This window comes from Sceloporus undulatus, chromosome 5 (assembly GCF_019175285.1).
Source record: "Sceloporus undulatus isolate JIND9_A2432 ecotype Alabama chromosome 5, SceUnd_v1.1, whole genome shotgun sequence".
Classification (NCBI taxonomy): Eukaryota; Metazoa; Chordata; class Lepidosauria; order Squamata; family Phrynosomatidae; genus Sceloporus; species Sceloporus undulatus.
The window spans coordinates 69,031,305-69,054,406 of NC_056526.1; the positions used below are offsets into that span (position 1 = coordinate 69,031,305).

The 23,102-nt window shown below is 39.7% G+C and overlaps 1 pseudogene; it reads left to right on the plus strand.

Moving 5' to 3' along the window:
• The first annotated feature begins 1,491 nt into the window (after nt 1–1,491).
• LOC121930455 lies at nt 1,492–2,180 on the plus strand (annotated as a pseudogene).
• Nucleotides 2,181–23,102: the final 20,922 nt, after the last annotated feature.

Consider the following 23,102-nt stretch of genomic DNA (forward strand, 5'->3'; position numbering starts at 1 on the left):
CCAAAACTGTTGATCAGTCTTTGCTGACAAGCTCTACAGTCTACTGTTTACTCACAATTTATGATCCTTACTGAGTTGCAAATAATAGGCTCAATTCAACATGACATTGCAAGAGGAAGACATCCGCTAGTGCTAACAGAGTTCCATTGGTTTTCGCAGTTGTACAAGCAGAGTGTAGAGCCCATGAGGTGTATTGGTATGAGTTTTGGACTACAACTCTGGAGACCAGGTTCGATTCCCCCATTCATCCACCAAACACACTGGGTGAACTTAGACAAGTCACATGCTGTCAGTCTCAGGGGAAGGCAACAGCAAACCACATCTGAACAAATCTTGTCATGAAAACCCCTTGATAGTACTGTCTCAGTGTCACCATAAGTTGGAAAACAACTTGAAGCCACACAACAACAACAACACAAGCAGTAGGCCATTTATTCTTGTGCTCCCTAGACATGCTACTGTCACATCTGGACACTCTCTTGGATTCTGCCTTGGTGTGTAGTCTAGTGTCTGTGATCACAATGCTATTCATGCTAGCAGAATGTCACTGCAAGATACTAAACGATGATCTTTTATAAGTCAACGTCGTCTTAATATTAGGACAAACAAAGTCCATGTAGCCTTTGGAATATCTCCTTAGGGTGGCTATGCATTGAGTTTCTGCAGGAAGAATGGACTGCAACTATTCTTTATCTGAGCCTGCACTTTTACCACCATCTGTCCATGCCATAGGGAGCAACCATTTCAGAACTAGCAAACCCTTCACCTATAGCAACAGGAACTAGGCTGAGCCTGGTTTTATTTTTACTCCGTCTGCTTTCATTTTGGGGGGCATTCAGTTCACACATTTCCAAGTCAATCCAGTTTAAACTGAAGAGTCAAACGAGTTCAAAAGAGTGAATCATTGAAACAGTGCCTGATTCCAGTCTTTTGTATCTATTGCTCTCCAAATGTGTCCCATCAGTTCCAACCAGTGAGGCCATACAGGCTGGGGATGATAAGAGTTCTGTCCTAACAAATTGTGGTGCCAGTTTGGGGAAAACCATGCACAGTGGGCCCTTGGTATCTGCTGGGGTTTGGCTCCAGGCCCCCCTGTGAATAACAAAATCTGTAGATGCTCAAGTCGTATTAAAAACAATGGCAAAATAAAATGATGTTCCTTACATAAAATGGCAAAATTAAGGTTTGCTTTTTGGAATTTATACATTTTTAAATATTTTTAAACCATGGATGCTTGAATTTATGAACCAAAACTCCATGGATATGGAGGTCTGACGGTAGTTGTATACACCTCTTTGTTCTCTTCCTATATGTTTTTAATCAGGCAGTATATATTGTCATCCTTGAAACATTTGAATTCATTTCTCTACATTACATTTCAGCAAAATGCTTTTTGGGGATGACATTTAGGATAAGTGTATATCTCATACAACTTGTTGACTCTACACAGTGAGTATAGGGGAGGGGGAGTGTATGGGAGGGACTGCTAACATGGGGAAGCAGAAGAAAACAAGGAAATATGCTACCATGAAATGCATGCTCAGCCTCCATGACCAGCAAAACAAAGAGGCAGACTGAGCAAAACCCAAGAGAAAAAGAAGGAAGGTCCTTAAATATCCTTCCCATTTGTTCTTCCAGCACACAACTAGGGCCTCCTTACTGTTTCCTGGCTGATACCAACTTCATTAATTTTTCCATTAAAGCCAAACTGGATTTGGTGCTGTCAGTGATGGGATGCCTTCATGCCAAGTGTATTCCCTGCATTACTTATTGTGTCATGGCTGAAACTGAGAAGTATTGTGTGGCTTCAAGAATAGCAAAAGACCCATGATATGAATGCTTGCCATGCACTATAAAAGAACATACCCAGATGACTGTTTGGTACAGATGATCAGTCAGCTTAAATGTTACTAAGTGGCTACCACAGACAGAGACTTCAAGTGGAGAATACAGAAAATACCAGGAATCCCCATAATGTATATACAGTGGGCCCTTTCCTTACACAAGGGATCCATTCTGGACCCCCCCTCCCCACATAAGACAAGTACCATGTTTTCTCAAGCCCCACTGAAAACACCATGGTCTCTTCCATCATGTAGCTTTCAGCATGACGCATGTGCACTGTATCTTGTCATAGGTATAATATTGAGTGGATGCCTGTTAACTATGGAGCTCCTTGATTTTAACTTGCTTCATGAAGATAACAAGATATGCTATGTCCGGTTCCCAAAAAAACTGAATCTGTTCTAAGGTTTCTTTGTTTCTAATTCACTTCCTGTGGTATATAGAACTGGATTGCCTTCTTAAATGTATTTCCCAGAAAGAAACATGCAATCTACTTTCTTGATCTTTGGTCCAGAATAAATATTCCTCATTTTTAAAGGAGTAAATATTGTTATAAACAATTAAATAGCTCTATGTGCCATATTAGACATGTCTGCTGAAAATACAATGGATTCACAGGATTTTGTGTATCTACCATTTTAAACTATCATGGCTGAATCCTATTGAATCCTGGAAGTTGTGGTTTGGCAAGGTATTTGGAATATTCTACTAGACATCTCTAATACAGTGTAGTTCACTACAATGTCTGCACTAGTATTAGTAGATAGTAAGCCTTTAAACCATTGATGATCGTGGTTCTATCACTATGTAATCATAGCTACAAATGGGCAGAGCCTGGAAAGTTACTTTTTAAAAGTTATTCATTACTCATAACCATGTATTTAAAAAGTATTCAATTGACATTACTCATTACAGTAAGGAGAATAAGTAACTTGTTACATTACTTTCTCCATTACTTTCTGTAACCATTCTGAGGGTGAGGGAGAAATCTGTATGGCTTGAGTCTAGGTTATTTCAAGGACTGTATCTCCCTATATGAGCCTATTTGAGCTCTGAGATCTTCAGGAGAGGATTTTCTCTCTGTTCCACCACCTTCTAAGCCTCATTTGGTGAAAACAAGGAAGAAGACCTTCCAGGTGGCTTTAGAATTCTCTCTCTTCTGTCAGGATACCAAGTTCAAACATCCAGGCTTGAAAACTCAGTAATTTATTACATAACTAGAGAACCAGTCCAGAGACATTCATTGTCAGAACTGAATAACCACCATTAACATTGCCTAATTAAACTGTACCCAGTTTCAAATTCATGGAGGACTTCATTCTCATTCGTTATGAGTGATAAACACATTTGTCCCTCTCGTTCCCAAACCAGCCCTTTCGTAAGTGCATGGCAAGCATGCATATCATGAGTCTTTTGCTATTTGTCGTTACAAATGGAATCTTTCCCAGAAATGATCTTGGACAGACCTGATTCATGCATGACTCCCTTCTGGTATTATCTCAATACCTGTGTCTGAGATCACCACATCTCAGCAATAGCTTTTTCAACTGTATAACCCATCACACCAACTCCTCAACCTTTTATGGCAGGCAAGGTGCATGCGCAACTTCTGACACTAGGGAGGTTAGGATGGTGCTTTCTTTAATCTCCTTCCATCAGCAAAGAAAGATACTTATTACAGAAGGCTTTTATAAATTGAACGTCACAGGCTTTTAATGGAGTGCTATGCTGTTAAGTTGGTGTATATATAGTCTCTTAATGGATTTTAATGGTTTTAACTTTACAAATTGTTTGGTTTTTTGGGTTTCTTACATTTTTGTATAGTTTTTAATACACTGTAAGCTACCTGGGATCCTATTATTGGAGAAAAGGTAAGATATAAATCATCATCATCATCATCATCATTAAGATGATGATAATGTGACTTCATTACACTCACATTATTCAAAAAAGTAACTAGATATACATAGCTGGTTCATGTAGCTGAAGATTCCAAAGCCCTGGAAATGGATTAATTCTATGCCTTTCTTTTCACCAGCACGCAACATCATATTGCATCAATAGTAAGAGCTAGAGCAGGGAAGACCAGCACTATTGTTCGTAGTGGTTTTTAAAAAAATAAATCAGGTCCACATGTTCAAACATGAAGCAATAAATGTATTTAGTTTGGTCGTAGCCCATAACAAGCCTATGTTCAACACTGTGATGTGAAGCAGTAACTAGATGTCCATTTTTCCTTTCCTTTCCCTGCAATTCTTGGGGTTTTGTGAGTAGAGATGGGTGTCAGAAAAGGAAGAAGATCCAATGCCTCCTTTCTGGTTGCACTAATGGAAATGGTTCTGTGAGTGGAATAACCTATTGGATCATAACCGCTATGTTACATCAATCAGGTTTTACTAGGTTATTCCACTCACCACTTTAGAGTTTTGTGTGCGTGTGTGTGTATTAGCCAGGAGCATCTTACAAATGTGATTGCTTCCTCTTGAGTAGTAAGACTAGGGCTGCATCCTCACTGCAAAAATAATGCAGTTTGACACCACTGCCATGGTTCAATGATATGGAATTCTGGGAATTGTAGCTTTGTGAGACATTTAGCCTTCTCTATCAGTGACAGCTTTTACTGCATTTTTTTATCAAGGAAACAGATAAGAGCTACTCTATCCCAGCTTGCAACATTTCTCTGAGCACTGCTCCATAGCTCTGAAAAAGCACTCACTCAGCAAGTACCTACATTTTTAAATCTGGCTGTTTCAAACTGGAATATCCTTAGACCATATTTGGTATATTATATTTTTATAACTACCAATTTGTTTCAACGGTATTTATATTTTTAATGTTAATGTCCTAGCGTGCTGTTTTAAAATGTATTTAACACACTGTTGTAATGATCTGTTGACTTCAATAAAGTAATGCATGTATGTAAATTGTGTTTTAAGTTGATGTTGTAAAAGTAGTATTTTAATTGCATCAATGGCTTCATGACTTTTTTAATTTTTGTACTGCATACTGTTTTAACTGTTTTGTTTCAATATAAGTAGCTTATGTAAGCTACTTTTAGTCCCGTTTGGGAGAAAGGCAGGATACTAATCAAATAAATATATAAATGAATATGTATATGCCCCCAAAATCTCATACCAGCAGTACAAAATGTAAATAAGAACTTAACAAATAAGCCAAATTTCTTCCTATAAAAACTCCATTTTGCCCAGAATCCTGGTTAAATTAAAATTGTCAAAGAAAGACATCTGTGTATGGTCAGTACTATTGAGTCCAGTTCACAGCTGGTCATTCACAGTGAACATGATAAAATGACAAGTCTTTGATCCTGGCAGTTTTATCCTCACTTCAAAGCAGGAACAGCTACAGTGATTTTCAGGGTTTTTTTTCCAAAAACTCATCCAAGGTACAGTACAAAGGAGAAATGTCTTCCATTATCCATTAGGTGGCAGCATCTGCTTTCTCTTCTGGTTCCTGGAAAATGACAACATCTGTTCAGGATCTTTTGTCAAAAAATGATGCCATTCCATTCTGTAACAGAATATAAGAAGGGTCAGAACAGCACACCAGTTTCCTATCAGTCAAGTGGTTTGTTGAAACCAAAGTAATCCATTAACACTGTACACACAGGGTCCTGTACACACTAACATGAGAGTCCTACAATGTGTAATATCTGCTTCTAAGATACATGTATAGAATTGAAGTGCAAGTCGTTATTTGTTTCTGATTGTAAGAAACCTGTAAAAAATAGAAGGCTCCAAAATCAATTTAAAAACTAAGGGCATTCTAAGAGGTCAGCAAAGTGTACTCCTCCAGACTGCAAACCCCAGCATTCCACAACATGGGCTCTATTAGCTAGGGATGATGAGAGTTGCAGTCCAACAACAGGTGAAGGGACACATTTTGCTGATCCCTTAGAATACTATGGGAAGAAAGGAGGCCAGATCCCAGTATAGGACATGGGGAGAGAAATGTGGATTTCTCCCATTACTGGCACCACACACACACACACACACACACCAACCAATTCTGGGTCTTCCATGTGCAACACAGATCCATGCATTTGGAGGATCAAGAGCCTCAGAAATAAGTGGGAAATCCACATGTACACAATGTATGGTATAAGCATCACAAGGGCTGCTTTAAGCATTACACACTTACTGCATGGGTATGATCTATATGTAGTTCATCTTGTCTTCTCATGCTCTTGCAGCACAGTAATCACTAAATGAAAGTGGTTGGTTTGGAGCAGGGGTAGGCAACCTGCGGCCCGCAGGCCGGATGCAGCCCGGCGAGGCCTTGGGACTGGCCCCAGCCCAGTCCTGCCGCCGATTGCCGCCGGGGCCTTTGGGGGAGCAATTGTCTATAGAAGCCTCAGAAACATGCATTTATATTAACATTTTTTTTAAAAAAATCAGCAAATTTTTTCACGTGTCCTCCACTTTTTAAAAAAAGTGTCCACCATATGAAAATTTTGTCCTACATTTGTCCCGGTTTATTTATTTATTTAATTTTTTAAAATAATTATTTAATTATTTATTTTTGGACTTCGGCCCCCCAGTTGTCTGAGGGACAGCAACCCGGCCCCCGGCTCAAAAAGGTTGCCTACCCCTGGTTTGGAGTAAGGAGGAAGGATTTCTAACCATGTCTATGGAGCAGGAGGATTATCACACATGTGAACTGGGGATGGAGGGAAAACTGGTTCAGTTTGCATCTTAATACAATCATATCTAATTGCCACTTGCTTGATCAATACATGAACTGAAGTTCAGGGCATCATTTGGAATTTGTACTTTCCCAAATTTTACCATGCAAATAAAAAAAGAAATGCAGAAAATATGGATATTAGTGAATACAGGATACAAAAGATATAATGTTAAGTGAAAGTGATAAAAATGGATACAGTAGGCAACGATGCATATATTGGGAGATATACTCATTGCCAAGAAAACCCTTAGGTCTCCATATGTCAGAAACTATTTGAAGGCACACAACAACAACTCTATTATGTATACTTTCCAATTGTCTTTATTTAGTTGGGACAGTCCAGATTAATCCTCTGTCATCCCACTTTTTCAGCTGCTTTTAAAATATTCCAATTTCTCTCCATTCTTCCCTTTCCCCCTTTGTCCTCATGTTACTTTGCTATAAACTGATTTAATGCACAAAAGGAGTTTACACTTAACTCAGCAGAAGGACAAAAAAAAGTGAAATGATTTTGTTGGCAATCAAATCAAAACTGAGAATCTTTAGGGGTGGCCATGTTGGCCGTATAGCAAATCCAATAACATCCAAACTTTATTGGACAACCAAAATGCATAATTACATGCTGCAAACTTTCAAAGTCACACTGGCTTCTTTATCAGGCAAACAGGAGAAAGAAAGTGAAGATGTTAGTCATAGGCCTGCATTTTCTGTTTCTGGTCTTACTTCAGATGGTAGGGAAGGCTATCTGCAGGCTGGCATCTCCCCCTTTGGCCATGTGGTCACTGGTAGATTTTCAAAGTCAAGGAAATTTTAAATTTTAAATACTGGATTCCACAGAAATATCTTTTTTGAATTGCAAATGGACAGTGAACACATGGTCAAAAGGGTAGGTGCCAGCATGCACTTGCATTTTGGTTGGCCCAATAAAGGTATATTTGTTTGGGCAAAACTAAGAATGTGATCCACAGTCTTCACTAAAAACATCTTTAAAACAACTTGAACTATATGCAGATTGTTGTTGATTTCTTAAATATATAGTTCTGTGTCTGTTGTTTGTTGCTGTTGCTGTTGTGTCTTTAAGTAATTTCCAACTTACCACAACTCTAAGGGGAACCTATCATGGGGTTTTCTGGAGCTGAGACTGTGTGACTTGCCCAAGGCCACCTTGTGGGTTTCCATGGCTAAGGGGGGAGTTGAACCCTGGTCTCCAGAGTCATAGTCCAACACTTAAACCACAATGCCATGCTCACTGGTACACACTGTTGGTGTACTAATGGCTAAAATAATACTTCAGAATAATTTACAGTTGGCGCTCAACTTTTGCGGCTTTGACACTCATTGCTTTGATTATTTGTGAGTTTGTCCCCATGTGTGCGCACCCATCCTCCTCCCTCCTGGGCTTTTCCCCACAGGGGAAAAAATCCCAGGAGGGAGGGAGCAGCCAGGAAAGGAGTATGCATGCCCCTCCAGTGTTCTCCTGTGCTTTAGTCAGCTTGCTTCAGCCACCTATAGCATGGGGGGGAGGGGGGGAGGAAGAGGTGTGCATGCATATTCCTATTATTATTATTCCTATTTGCAGCTTTTCCACTTTCACAGGGACCCCCGTGAAAGTGGAGGGCCGGCTGTACTGCTTTTGAAAAGTATGTTAAACCTAACAGTAATGAGAATGTCTTTCAAAGTTCTAATAAATTATTTTATGTTACAGGGGCAAGACGTTTAATTCCATACCCAGTTCTCAATACAATATTAAAAGTTTGTTTAGTTTTTCAGGGGGGAAATGAAATACTTTATTTGTTATATTATTTCTAAGTAGTGCTGTGTGTGTTTAAAGAATGCATTTGTTGTTGTTAACTGCCCTTGACTTTGACTCATAGTGACCCTGTGAATGAGACCTCTCCAATCCCCCCTTTTTCTCAGCCTCTGTGCTCAGGCCCTGCAGGCCCAGCTCAACGTCCTCCCTGATTGAGTCTATCCATCTGGCATGTGGTCTTCCTCTCTTTCGACTGCCTTCCACCTTTCCTAGCATCCCTATCTTTTCTAATGATTCATTTTTCCTCATGATGTGGCCAAAGTATGACAGCCTTAATTAAGGGCCAAAACAGACAGCCCTAAAGGAGTGGCTTGATGCTGTCATGGAGAAAGCTGGGTGGGGGCCGTGGCAACCATATGCCGGGGCCCCAATCCACCCAGCTTCCACCCCAAATAGGAGTGGAAAAAATCCTCTTCTATTTGGGTGGGAAAAGGCCGCCCCTTTGCTGTTGGAATTGGCTTTTTGCCAGCTCCAGAGTGAGTGCATCTAAATGCCATGCCCCCGTGTCACCTGGAAGCTGGCTGGAGTGTAACTGCTGGTGCGGCTTACGGGTGACTCAGAGGTGTGTTGTGTTTAAACGCCATGCCCCCAAGCCAGCTACAAGCCAGCTTTATCAGGCTGGTGTTTTGGCCCTTAGACACCTTTGCTTCCAGAGGGAGTTCTGTCTTGATCCCTTCCAGACCCCATTTGTTTGCTCTCTTGGCCATCCATAGCATTGTCAGTGGACAATATCACATGGCTGAAATTGGAAGTATAATCCAGTGTCATCCTGAATGGAATCATGTGTATTCACGTTACTGTGCGAAAGGTTACCACATGTGATCGCTGGCAGTCCAAACACACTCCAAACGCAATCATGCATCAATCCACACTTAAGTAAATTTGGTGAACTAGCGAAGTCACAACCCTGTTCCTAGGCAATTTCGCACTCAATGTGCTGTTGTTTGGTGTGATGTACATGTCTCCTTTGGTCCTGGTCCCCCCCCAATCCAGAAGGGGGGTTCCCATGAAGCCATGCTGCAACTCCGCTTCAATTTTGCTTCCGCTTGTCTTTCAACATTGCTGAGAGGGGGCTGCTGCCTGCTAATTAAGAGGCATGGACCGGGAGCTATTGGATAACCATTATATTCACGTTTTAACATGACAAGAGTGAATATATGCTCGCTTTAACGTGAATAGAGCATGTTCTTTCGACCATTCTTCCCACCCACCCCTCCAATCTCTTTTGTAAATTGTGGGGTTCCTTGGTTATTCTCTCTCACTTGCCTAAATATGCTATGCTCCAGTCATCTGGAGTCTCACTGAGCATCCACAAGGTTGCCAATTCGCAATTAAGAACCCATCGATGTGATGGCTTACTTTGCACAGAATCTGGGTCACCTTCAGGGAGGCCATTGCAGCAAATTTAAGGTGTGATAAGGAATCACGTAATTGCATGAATTTTCAAATTGACCTCGCTATCTTCTCTTTCAAAATTGAGAGCCTCCTGTCCCGTTTGATAAACACCAGTATTTCTCACCAGCACTACATCTCAAATGAGTCAATTTTCTTCCTGTTGGTCTTCTTCACTGTCCAGCTCTCACATCTATGCATGATGATGGGCAAAACAGTTGTTTGGAGGATCCTCACTTTAGTGTTCAGAGTTATGACTTTACACTTTATGATCTTGTCCAGCTCTTTCATAGCAGCCCTTCCCAATCCTAGTATTGTTTTGATATCTTGGCTGGAGTCTCCATTCTGATCAGTATTTGATACAAGGTATGGGAACTTTTTGACTATTTCAAATACATAGGACAGTGGAGGCGAACCTTTGGCACGCATGCAGGAGGTGGCACTCACAGCCCTCTCTGTGGGCACACGCACCATCGTCCCAACACAGAGTTCACTAGAGTTTGTCACTAGAAAGCCAGAGGGACGTGGCACTTTGCGATAAATAAGTGGGTTTTGGGTTGTAATTTGGGCACTCAGTCTCTAAAGGTTTGTCATCACTGACATAGGAAGTTTCTTTTAGCAACTAGAAGTTAGTTTTCAGCTATCAAATTAGAAAGTTTAAGAGATGTGCATATTTTCTTTCCTTTAAATACTGGTGCTTTGTACATGACAGGATAAAAAATTGTGATCATTTATATTCCTAAATTAGAGCAGAATAATTAAAAGAAACATGCACACCAGATGGTTTGCAGTATTATTTAACAGAGAGCAAATTACCTTTCTTTGGAGGAGATAATAGTGTTTTGTTCCTGTATTTTTTCACATGCTCCTTTCCCCAGGAGGAGACTATGAATACCATTCTAACAATGTCTGATGAAAAGGAGGAAGTGGGACAAATGTTTGAGTCCCGGGGTATAAAAACAGGAAATCACTAGAAATCAACTTGTTGGAAACATGTGTATTGAGGTTAGAAAATCATAACTTTTATTACTCTGTTCCACTGGCCAGTTTACATAGTGCCCTTTCCAGTTAAGAGTCTACACTCTGTAATGGAAGAATCTGTCTGTTTTGGTTTCTCGCCACTTTCTCATTTGTATCAATTTTCTTCATCCTTTTTCTGCACCAGTTCAAAAATCTGCATGGCATTTTATTTGTTCAGAAGAGGTTTGCTACTACCTTTTCCTGAGGCTGAGAGCATATGACTTGCCCAAGGTCACCCAGTGGGTTTCATGACTGTGGAATTGAATCCAAAGACAGGAAGCACACTCCTTAGTTCCTATTAACATAAGACTTCTTTTTTCAAGCAATAAGGGCCACATTGGCCTTACAATGCAGTCTTTTAGCAGTTTACTAAGAAGTGCATCACATATAATTCAAACAGAAATTGCATTTAAGATTGTAGACCAAAATGTATATTCCAAACCAAGGTTGAGGACTTTGCGACCATCTGAAAGTTACTGGAGTTGTACAACTCTCATTAATTCTAACAGTCACATCTATGGTTTGAGATGAGAAGCACAGTCTAACAACACGTGAAAGGGAAGATGTTCTCCATTCCTGCTTCAGAAACTTTATCATCTATCTCCCAGAGGATAAATCTCAAATACCTGTAAAGTGTCATCCTGACCAGATCTACTTGGGAAGAAGCCCCATCAATTCCAAAGTAAGCATGCCAAGACGGATTACATCTTGGAAGAGCAAAAGTTAAAAACCAATTTTTTTAGGAGTAAAGAGCTGAAAAGAACATTCTTACAAGAACACAGGGGAGGGTTTAAATTCATTCATCTGCACACAAAAGTAAATAGAAATATCATCAAAAATGACATGGATAGACTAAGGCACAGCCTGATAAGCTGCTTAGGCAGCTCACTGTGGAGAAATGTATCCTCTCTGGAGCCCCAAGAGAAGCTTAATAGAACTCTAAGATTTCAATACTGCACTGAGTGGGAGAGTGAATTAAAGGAGCTTACAGTATCTAGAATGAAAAGCCTCTGCCTTCAAGCTTCACTTCATGGAAAATGTCTCTATTGCAAGGGCTAACAGGGTAATATCCTTACTGTTTCACAGTGTCGTCATGCCAGCAGCCAGACGTAGGAAATACCCTACCTTTTGTTATGTCAGCATGGAGATACGAAGATATTTCCCATGATCCCTGAACATAATTTGTCCCCTCTTCTTTTTTTGAAACAAAGCCCTGATTATTCTGCCGGAGCAATCATTTCTAGCTATTACTGAAATCTGCTTTTATGTACTGTAACTTCAGTAAAAAAAACAACAACAGCAAAGAGGCTTTGGTTTAATGACACAAACATGTTTCCAAATGGCATTTCAAAATGGTGTACACTAATACCCCAGGACACACCACTCTTTTCCCAGCACATCATTGGATGCTGTATTGACACACAAAAGAAACATGGTGTCAAGTCCACAGGAAGAAAAAGTGTATATAGCTCCCTTGTGATGGGTTGTAATACTGGAATAGATTATATACAAAGAATGCTTCTAGAGACTGGAAGGAACTGGCTATGAATAAATTGTAGATAATGTCTTTGGCCAATAATGAATAATGAACTGTTACTTTACAATTTCAATTAATTGTCATCCAGGCAGATAAAACAAATTGTGCCGAGTTACTTATTCTGGGTTATTTTCTTATCCCAATGAGAATTCCAGTGTATTATGGGGTATTACTCCTTTTGCAGTATAACTATAATTATTAGAGTCTGAATCCAAACTACACAGTTATAGCACTTTATACCACTTTAACTGCAATGACTTCAGATTTTTATTTTATTTTTTAGAAACTAAAAAGTAACTATATTGGGATTAGGGCTTTTTCAGATCTAATTCTAAGAAAGATATGATGCAATACACGCACAGTCAACATTACGAGCCAAATTAGAAAATCCAAACTATGGGTTCTCTAAATGAAGCTCAATGTTCTCTAAATGAAGGTCATTAACTGCTACTAGTGAATTTCCAAACTGACCTTAAAGAAGTCTGCTCATCCTATGCCCTCCAATTCTGCAAGTCCATTTTCTTCTTCCCTTATTTTACTCCATTCATCATGCTGGTTAAGCATGACAGGGAGGTGGTATAAACTCTCATATGTCATGCAACCTAAAGCATGTTTGGACTGATACAAACATTACTAATTCAGCTGCTGCTGGTACTATGGTGGTAATAATATCTGGTAGTAATATCTGCAAAGAGGACCCAAATGGATCACAGCAAGACAACTTCACAACTTGGAAAGGGACACACATAATGGGAATCATGTACTGAATGCAACTGCATTGAAACACCCAACATGGAGTTGACTCCATAGCAGATCTGCTTGTTTCACTCTCCTCCATTACGATGATTTAAATTTCAAATTCCAAATCTACTGAATTTTTAGAAATTTGTAAATCTGAGTAAATGCTTATAAAAAAGGAAATGAAATGCTTACACTGTCCTAGTCCACAGCTAGCATGCAGCTGAATCCATCTTTAGACTCAAGGTTAGTCATGAGAAAAGGACTTGAAAGAGGCAATACTACTTGGTGGCAGTTGTCAGAATAGAAGTTTGCAGTGGCTGGTTGTAAATCCCACCTGTAGGTTTTGCACATATATCAGACCACCCCACTGTGAAGGTAAGAAGAGGATTATGACAGAAATAAGAGCAGATGCAGCAAGAAGTAACAATTTTAGAAATAATGACCTTGTTGTCTCTTCTTCCTTTGGATTTCTCACAATTATTATGGAAGACACTTCCTTTAAAGGTGCAGAGGAACATGGTACTATGACATGTTACAGAGTTTCTTCACTGAGCCAAGAAATCTATGTGGCCTTATTTAGTATAATCTGGTTTGTCTAAAATACAATGCATTGAAAACTGAATTTTGCAAATAAATTCAGTTTATTGATTTCTCTTGTGAGATTAAACACAAGAGACTAAATAAATGGATTAAAATGGTATCTTTATTTGCCCAGTAATGAAGCTTTTTATTTTGCAGCATTAAAGGACATTGTCTCATATGTTATACTTAAACAGACATCCAGCAAAATGTAATCCCTCTTTGGGTGTGAATCATTTTTTTAAAACCCTAAAAAAAAAATTTTATCAACTATGAAGCAAAACAGACATCTGTATTTATAATGTACTTAAGATTATTCTTGGAGGGAAGAAGCACACCAGTGACAATGTTGGGCTTTTAAAATTATAACATATGATAGTTATAAACAATATTACCAAAGGAATTTAGTTCCAAGTTCACAGAACACTTGAAGTAGCCAATGAAAGATTAGCATGGTAATAAATATCACCTTGCCTAGAAAAGGATATTAAACTTGGCATGACTGGTATGAACTTAGACTCTTGGTTCATAAACATCTTCATCTAACCTTCCTAGTACTATAATGCAGCTGTCAGCTTCCTAATGGGTTATTTATCACTAGGACACCAGACTTCAGACACTGTAATTACAAAATTAAAGTATTTTGCTACAGCACAGTTGAAAACAGCACCTTGTAACATTTTTCACTTCTGTTTAGCTTGCCCTACATTCCTTCCTCCAAACAGCAAGAATCTTCTGGAAAGCTCTTCCCAAAATACTGAAATCTTACATTTATATAACTGGCTTTATTTGTTAATGCATACAAGCAGCAATGGTAGCAATACGCAGCACAGTACTCTCACACCAAAGGAAATCCACTGTGCCACACCAGATGCACAAGAGAGATACCACCATGCAGTCCTGTACTGATTTTATTGTATTTGTTGTTGTGTGCCTTCAAGTTGTTTCCGACTTTTGGCAACCCTAAGGAGAACCTATTGTAGGGTTTTCTTGGAATGTTTCTTCAGAAGGGGGGGGGGGGGTGCCATGAGAGAGGCTGAGAGAATATGGCTTGCCCAGAAGGTTTTCATGGCTGAGCTAAGATTCAAATCCTGGTGTCCAGAGTCACAGTCCAACACTCAAACCACTATACAGACTTCCTGTATATACTCGACTATAAGCCAGCCACGTGTATAAGTCAAGGCCAAATTTTAGGGGCAAAATTATGGATTTTGCCATGGCATTTGGCTAGGCTGAAGGTAAAACATGGAGGGTCCTCCAGCGTGTGTATGGCAAGAGGAACTCTAATTGAGGCTTTTTGCTTCAGCATTTCAGCCTTCCTTTCAACCTTCACTCCTCAAACAGCGAGGCAGGAGAGGGACTCTTAAACAAAGAGCAATATCAGTCAATCACCCAGAACTCTTTCTGCTTGGCTCAAGAGAGATAGAAACTGCTCTCTTGACTCCATGGGGAAATCTGAAAGAGCTGCTATCATATTACCATACTGACCTCTAAATAAGTCGACTTGGGATTTTGGGGTCAATTTTTTTGTCATAATTTTTTTTTACTTATAGACGGGTATATGCGGTACTTAGGGATAAATCCCATTCAATTAAACCTATTTTTAATATATTTTTTATTTCAAGGATTTATATGCTGCCTTTCTTCCACAATGGGATACCTAGGATCATGCTGTCAAGTACTTTCGGCATATTTCTCAGTCAACTCTATTTCTCCTTAACTCCAAAGCAGTTTTCTTTGTTAATTTATGCCAAGGATGGACAGTACTCATGGTTAGAGAGACCTGAGAGCTGCACCCTCATTTTTGTTCCTTGTAGCCCCCCCCCCCCAAAGGGTGATGCTTTTCACTCAAAAAACAATTAATCCTTCAAAATTTTCTGGGCAAGTGCCACTGGCCCAACACTGCAATGGGGGTGTTTTCAGCATCCCATTCCCTTCTTTTTAGGCCAGCACAGCCCTTTCTTTCAAAATAGAAAGTGGGCCTCTGGTCAATTCCTGTTTTCAATAGCTGAAAAACAGGTCCTTTTCCTGATGCCAATGGTCAGGAACATCTCATGGAGGCACTGGTAGGATACTATTAGTCATTTAGGAATGATGAACACTCAACCCTCAAAATGAAAAAGAGCACATGAACACAGGGAATATGTGTGGTTTACAGTCACACTTCTCCACTCCTGGTTTACACACAGAGGTTAAGATTACACTACTATTGCAATCAGAAGAAGAGATGTGGCACCAATGTACCATCCTTCACAACCTTCAAGGGACTTCCAGCCATTTCCTAGCTATTCTGGGCCATTTATTTCTAAACTTGCCCCAAAATCAGATTATGGCTGTCAACTCTGCCCTGGCTGTTTAAAGAACCATGTATAAGCAAGTGTTCTTGCCTCCACAACCAAATACAGAGGCTTTGACAGCACTCAAAAATATATATTTTTAGCAATAACATAAGACTATGCCATTGTGGTAATGAGACTTGCACTTTATTCAAAAGTGCTAACACACCAGTGGCAGAGAATACTGTACCAGCATGGAAATACTGTTTCTTCCATCATAATGCTCTTGAAATCTGGGAAAGTAGTATGTATACATTCTCACTCTGTTACCTAGCTACCATGCCCATAAGAAAAATGCACCTTATGAAACTATGAAACTTTGAATATGCCATCTGCAGAATCAAATGATAACACTTGTCAGTGGCTGTTGCTTTAGGTTGCTGGCTGGTGGGAAGAATGAATTCTCCTGAGCAAGAGGGATGGCATTGACACATGATAAATTTGGGCAGCTGGATGGGTCCACGACCCTGAGGTGAACGTATTATGAGTTTTCTTAGCAAGATTTTTTTTTTCAGGGAAATGGCCTTTGCCTCCCTCTGAGGCTGAGAAAGTGTGACTCACCCAAGATCACCCAGTAAGATTCCGTGGCTGAGTGCAGATTTGACCCTGGTCTCCAGACTTCAGTGGTTAAATCACTACACCACACTGACTCATGGAAGCAAAATGTTTCTTGAAGTGGGTGGCATTTTGCCATGAAAATAACCAGAGCAGGCTGTATTTACGAACACCAAAGTGGGGAAATCTGTAATTGCCAAGTCTTACAAGTAGCAATGCACTGTTTAAAGGAACAGAATAAATTCTTGCTTTGCAACCGCAGATCTCTCATGCTAGTGACTCATTAACACATATATATAGGTGCATCCCAAGGCTAGTAAAAACTTCTGAGGGTATGAGGCACTGCTTTTAGGTCAGCCTCAGGATAGTAAAAACATTACAAATATTCAAACTAGATGTTCTGACAAGGTGGTTTTCAAAGTGAAAATACAAATGGTGTTCAAAATGAAAATACAACTGGATTTACAATTACAGTACATGAAATAAAAATACACACTAACTAAATGTATAAAGTATGATAGTGTCTATGCAGGAATTCTGCCCTCACTAATTTTCTGATTGTTGATTTTTACCAGTTACTCTTGGGTTTTAACGTAACTATATTAATGTATTTTATATTTTCACTACATTGCTGGTTTATTATGTGCTAAGATTTTGGTTTTATTAAACCAAAGAATTTTTAAAATGTAAAGTGGGATAAAACAGCACTGTTAATAACAACATCACATTACTATATGCAGCAATTTATTTATCTTGTTTACCTCTAAATGGGATAATTATATTAAGTGTTCTAGTACTTAACAAATGAATCCCACCAATAGTGCAAAAGGAGAACACATGGCATTCATCAGATATTTTAGACTGCAGCTCTCATAATCATTGACTGTTGACTACCCTACTGTGGGTTTTTGGGAGTTATAGTCTAAAACATTTGAAAGCCACTAGCTGCCTACTCTTGGACTTGTGATTTATCACTATTACTTCACCCATCTCAAATATGTGTTTCACACTGGACTGCTGCATGTTGCAAAAGAACAGGCATGGAGAAAGTGCCTGTTCTTTTGCAATATGCTGGGCACATTAGGCAAGCTCAGACATGTACAGGGTTCCATATACAAATACTGCGAACGCATGCAGTGTTGTCTTATAGCATTGTTGTTCTTCAGACAGAAAAGGTGGGAGGAAGATGGTGCATACTGAAAATGCAAATATACCCTGCACATAGAAATTTAGCTGAGCACATAGAAGACTAGCATATTTGTGTTTGTAGATGTCCTGTAAACTGTTTTCTCATGGAAGATGTTTTCTGTCGATGGGTCCTGATAGGTGTGTCCAGCCAACATGGCATGTTTCTAACTGGATGTAGCCTCCCTTATGGTTTTCCTCATTACTCCACAGTGATACTAGGTTCCAAGGGAGGTTGAGCACAGTTGTCAGTTGTGTCAGGGTCCTGTCATATTGTCAGTTGTGACAGGGCCCACATAATAGGTTCACTGTAGGACAGTGATTCCCAAACTTTGGTCCTCCAGATATTTTGGACTTTAGCTCCAAGGACTGCTGACTATTGATTAAGCTGGCTAGGATTTCTAGAAGCTGAAGTCCAAAATATCTGGAGGAGCAAAGTTTGAGAATCACTGCCTTAGGGTCACCATAGGTTAAGAAATGACTTGAAGGCACAGAACAACAACAGTAGTTTCTGGAGAAGATAGATAACCGGCTACATTAACTGGGTATGTTTATCTCCAGGACTTTTATTAGCCTATTGATAATTCATGGCTTTTTTGTTATGTGTACTAGATAAAATTATTTAAAACTTTTTCCAGATGATGTTAGCCGCCAATAAGCTTTAAACATTGTTGAACATTTTGTAGGTTCTTTTTTCTAGCTTTATATTTAATAGCCAATCCACAAGACCTACAAATAGATCTAGACCTAGAGAATTAGGGGGTAGATTCTATGGAGCAGGTCTCTTAGAAACAGAATATTTTACATGATGTCAATGGCAAAGGCCTACAGGGAAAAAAGCATAAATAGGCACAGTATTTTGCCAGGTTGTTGTTGTTGTTGTTGTTATTCCACCCATGGAATATGGGGCAGGTGGTCTGTGACAAAGGGATTGCAGCCTAGGAACTCTCACAGCAATATTAAACATTGCTAGTTCTTGCTAATTAACCACTATTAAGTTTTCAAATATGAGCAACTTGACCATGAAAAAGACAATGGTGTATCAAGTTACTAGTAAAATTTGTCTAGATCATGCATGGCTTTCAAAATGTGTTTTTAGTTATGGCCAAAATGTGTTTTTAATTATGGTCTAGAAGGGGAGTACCATCTGCCTGCACTGAGATCCCCTCTTTTGTGGATTTTGCTAAATTTCCTAGTTACTGTAACTGCATACAATTTTTGGACTAAGTTCAAAAGCAAAGAACAGCTATCAATTCAGCATGGCAGATTGAAGGATCCTTCCTTTTCTGACACAGAAACTGAAAAAGAAGGAATGAACAGGGAATCAAGCAAGACTAAATAAAACTAGTTTGTAGTAGATAGTAATGGGGGGTGACACCTGCATAAATCCTGCCCTATAGTGATCAGAGATGAGATGAGAACATCACAGAAATTTTGAACTGAGCCCTGAGGTAGACACTGAAATTCTTCATCCTTCAACTATGAAGAGAATTTCTCAGGAGAAAACGAAAGATCCCTAACAGGCTATTTTTAGCATAAATTATGTTAGAAAAATGTATTAGCCTATACTGTATATTGGCTATATGTTGTCTCAGAGACAGTCTATCTCTTTAACACGATGTGCTGGGGGAATGCAAGCAGGAGGGTATTGTTGCACTGGATCTGCTTAGCCACTGTGTTGACTGAATGCTGGACTAGATAGGCTTTTGGTCCAATCCAGTATGCTGCCTCTTATGTTGTTACTATTTACGTATTCCACACGAGCATCTTCCCCCAAGCAACCTATTTATCATGCCACCTTACAATGTTCTTTCTAGTTTCTCATCAGGCACATTTTTCCCTCTCAACATTCCAAGTTTTCACCTTCATTTCAGCAGTTTGCACACAGCTGGGCAGTGTGCAGTCTGCACACAATGGACTTGTCCATTGCAGTCCTTCATCTGCATCTGATGAAATGGGTTGCAATCCACAAAACCTTGTGCCAAATAATACTTGTTAGTCTCTTAGATTCTGTTGATTATCAGATGGGTTCTTCTCTCGTTCTTCCCATGTGATGGCAGGAAGGACTGTCATATGATGTCACACTTATCTGGACATTGTCCCATCCTGGAAGCATGAGTGACAGCGATCACATGAAAGACTTTTGTATGAAATTGTCCTGATCCTGTCATTGTCACATCATTGCAGTGGAATTATCCTGGCATTTTGTATTAATGGGAGTTCATATTAATACAATTCCACTTCAATGATTGGCTAATGACAGGATCAGTGCTATGTGTATGAAAGGCTTTCCTGCGATTGCAGTCACAGACAGGATAAGGACAGGAGAGCAATCCCAACCTTGTCTTGTCCCCTTATGATAATCTCCTCTATTGTTGTTTTTCCGGAACAATCTGACAGCTATCCCCCTCAAAGTTTTTTCCCTCCCCGAAGCCTATAGCTCTTCAGGCCTAGCAGGGTCAGATTAACAAGGAAGACACAAAGATATCAAATGACTAAACATCATAAGGCCCAATGAAAACACAAGATTTGTGTAGCACAAAGGACAACCCATCCAGTCTCCTAATGGAAATGGAATGCTTTAACAAAACTGAAACTTTAGCCAAGCACAGATTAGCTGTCTTGATGTTATAACAACAAATAGCAAATACAGACTAAACCATTTGTGTGATATAATTATCACATTCAATCATTCCTCTGATTATTCCAGACTTTTAAAATGTGTACTCTTATAAACAGGACCATGGTTTTATCATACAAACAATCAAATTAATCCTACAGGATACAAAACAGGGAAAGTTCCATCTATTATTGCATGAGATTCAAATAACAGATCACTTTTGATTTTTCAGAACTTGACATCATAAAGCTTTATATCAGCTGAAAACTTGCAGAACAAAAACTGATCCAACTCGTATATCACCATTTATTTTCTAGCTCTTGCACTATAATCATATACATGTGAATTGAATGGTGTTCTGGAAGGATCAAATCTAAGTACACATTTTGAAAAAGGAGACATGGGCCCGTTACAAACGGGCACCCTAGCACGGACTCAGTCTGTACTAGGGTTAGAAAGGGGCGTCTCTTCCAGATGCCCCTAACCCTAGTACGGACTGAGTCCGTATGAAATGGCGGCGGCCGTTCCACATGGCCGCTGCCATCTTGACGTAGTGGACGCGCTGCATCCGCACGTCGCGCCCTGGAAATGACGCCGTGAGTGCACGCTTCGGCACTTGCGGTGTCTCTTCTGGGGCATAGGAAGGAGCGCGATTTTCGCGCTCCTTCTTTGCAGCGTCCGGGAACCGCACCATTTGGCTGCTGCGGTTCCCGGACGCTGCAACCGGCGGTGGCGGCAGACCACCACTTTTCGCCGGTCTGTAACCCGCCTTAGGGTGCATCTACACTGTAGAAAAAATTCAGTTTGACACAATTTTAAATATTGTTGCTCCATCCTATGGAATCCTGAGATTTGTAGTTTTATGAGGTCTTTTGCCTTCTCTGCCAGAGAGTGCTGATGCCTCATGTGAGTGTTTTGTGCCTTCAAGTTGTTTCCGACTTATAACAACCCTAAGGCAAAACTATCATGGGGTTTTTTTGACAAGATTTGTTCAGAGGATGTTTTACCATTGTCTTCCCCTGAAGCTGGGAGCATATGACTTGCCCGAGGTTATCCAGTGGGTTTCCATGGCCAAGCTGGGAACTGAACACTAGTCTCCAGAGACATAGTTCAATGCTCAAACTACTATGACACGCTGGCTCCCACGGTGGTGCTTCACAAAACTACAAATCCCAGCATTCTGTAGGATTTAGCCATTCCACTTTAAAAGATGTCAAACTGTACTATTTCTACAGTGTAGAAACCCAAACCCACATTTGGGTTTAACATGGTCAGTTACCTATACCTAACTATGCAATCCCTAGAAAAGAAAGGGACAACATGCCCTGTTTTGACTTAGACCAAATTTGCTTGCTTAGTGGGGGTTAGGTTTCAACCTTAAAGTTTTAGTTTACATCAAGACAGGCAATTGAGGGGGCCACATTTCTCATTCACACTCACACACCACCACCACTCTGTGCACCAATATGCCCAGTATGACTGGAAGTGATGTTGTGTTTTTACTTTTGGGAACATGGAGGTTGAGACTAGAGTGAGAGGGCAACACTGGCATTTTGCAGTGGTTTGGAACTGTTTGGAGAGAAATTGAGGGCAAAATAATCTGATTTAAAACAAAAGTTTAGGGGGTGGTTCTGAAAACCTTAGGGGCTTAAAGAGCCACCCTTTGGGGGATCCAAGACCACACCTTGCCCACCCATGTTTTAATCTGGCATGGTTTTTTTTTTTTTTTTCCTCTTTGGAGAATTTGCCTTTCTAAAAATGTACGAGCACAAAAGAAAATTAGTTATAAACAAAATTCTTCTTCTCTCCAAAGGTTCTATGTCTCTTGTGTTCTTGAAACTCAAACTTACTAAGTTTGGACTTACTAACAGTGATCGGTGATCTATGCACTTGAATTCTCAAATCATGCAGAGATATAGCTTCTGCACTAGAAATTAAAAAATATTAAAACATTATCTTAGGAATGCCCTTTTTTCCCCTGACCTTCTGAAGGCTATGATAGTCGAATGTGGTCACAATGAGTAGGACTGTAAAGAATATTCAACATTTTCCCACTCTGCCAAGGAAAGCTATGCATCAATATTTTCTGTACAAAACAGTCTTCCATGCACATTAATTTTTTTTGCAGTCACTGAAAAATATACAAAATGCTCACCCAGTGGGAAGAAAACTTTTAAAGCTGTTTTCATTTTCATGTGCAAGAACAAAAAAAGCAAACTATTAATATCTCCGATGAAGCATCACCCCATGGCCAAGAGGCAAGTCTAACAAAGCAGCATCTCATACTGTGAAGCGTTAGTGAGCCAGACAATAAACTGATAAGAGATTAGTGATGCTGGCAAAATACAAAATGAATAGTGTAGGTCAATTGTAATTTAGATAGCACAACTAGATCCAGCTGTGCTTCTGGAGTTAAGTGTCAGTCTATAAAATCAAATCAGTAAAAATGAGGGGGAGACAGAATTGGTGTCATTCCCGAAACAGCAAACTGATGCAATGAATACTAGACTCTACTGCTGAATACCAATGGAACTAAAACAAGGGAGTTTATCACACGGGAGGAATTTCTCTTAATTTCGATTGAAAAGAAAGTGGGGCCAGAACGCATTTATGTGACAACAAACAGGGAGATAACAGGATGCTGGAGAGCATAACAAGTTTTGTTGCCTATTTTTAAAAAGCTAAGACTACAAAACTCTCCAAAACCATTCTCAGTAACAATAAAATATTGTATGTCAGTTTGAAAAGAAAAAAAGGTTAGGGGATTGACTTGGGAGC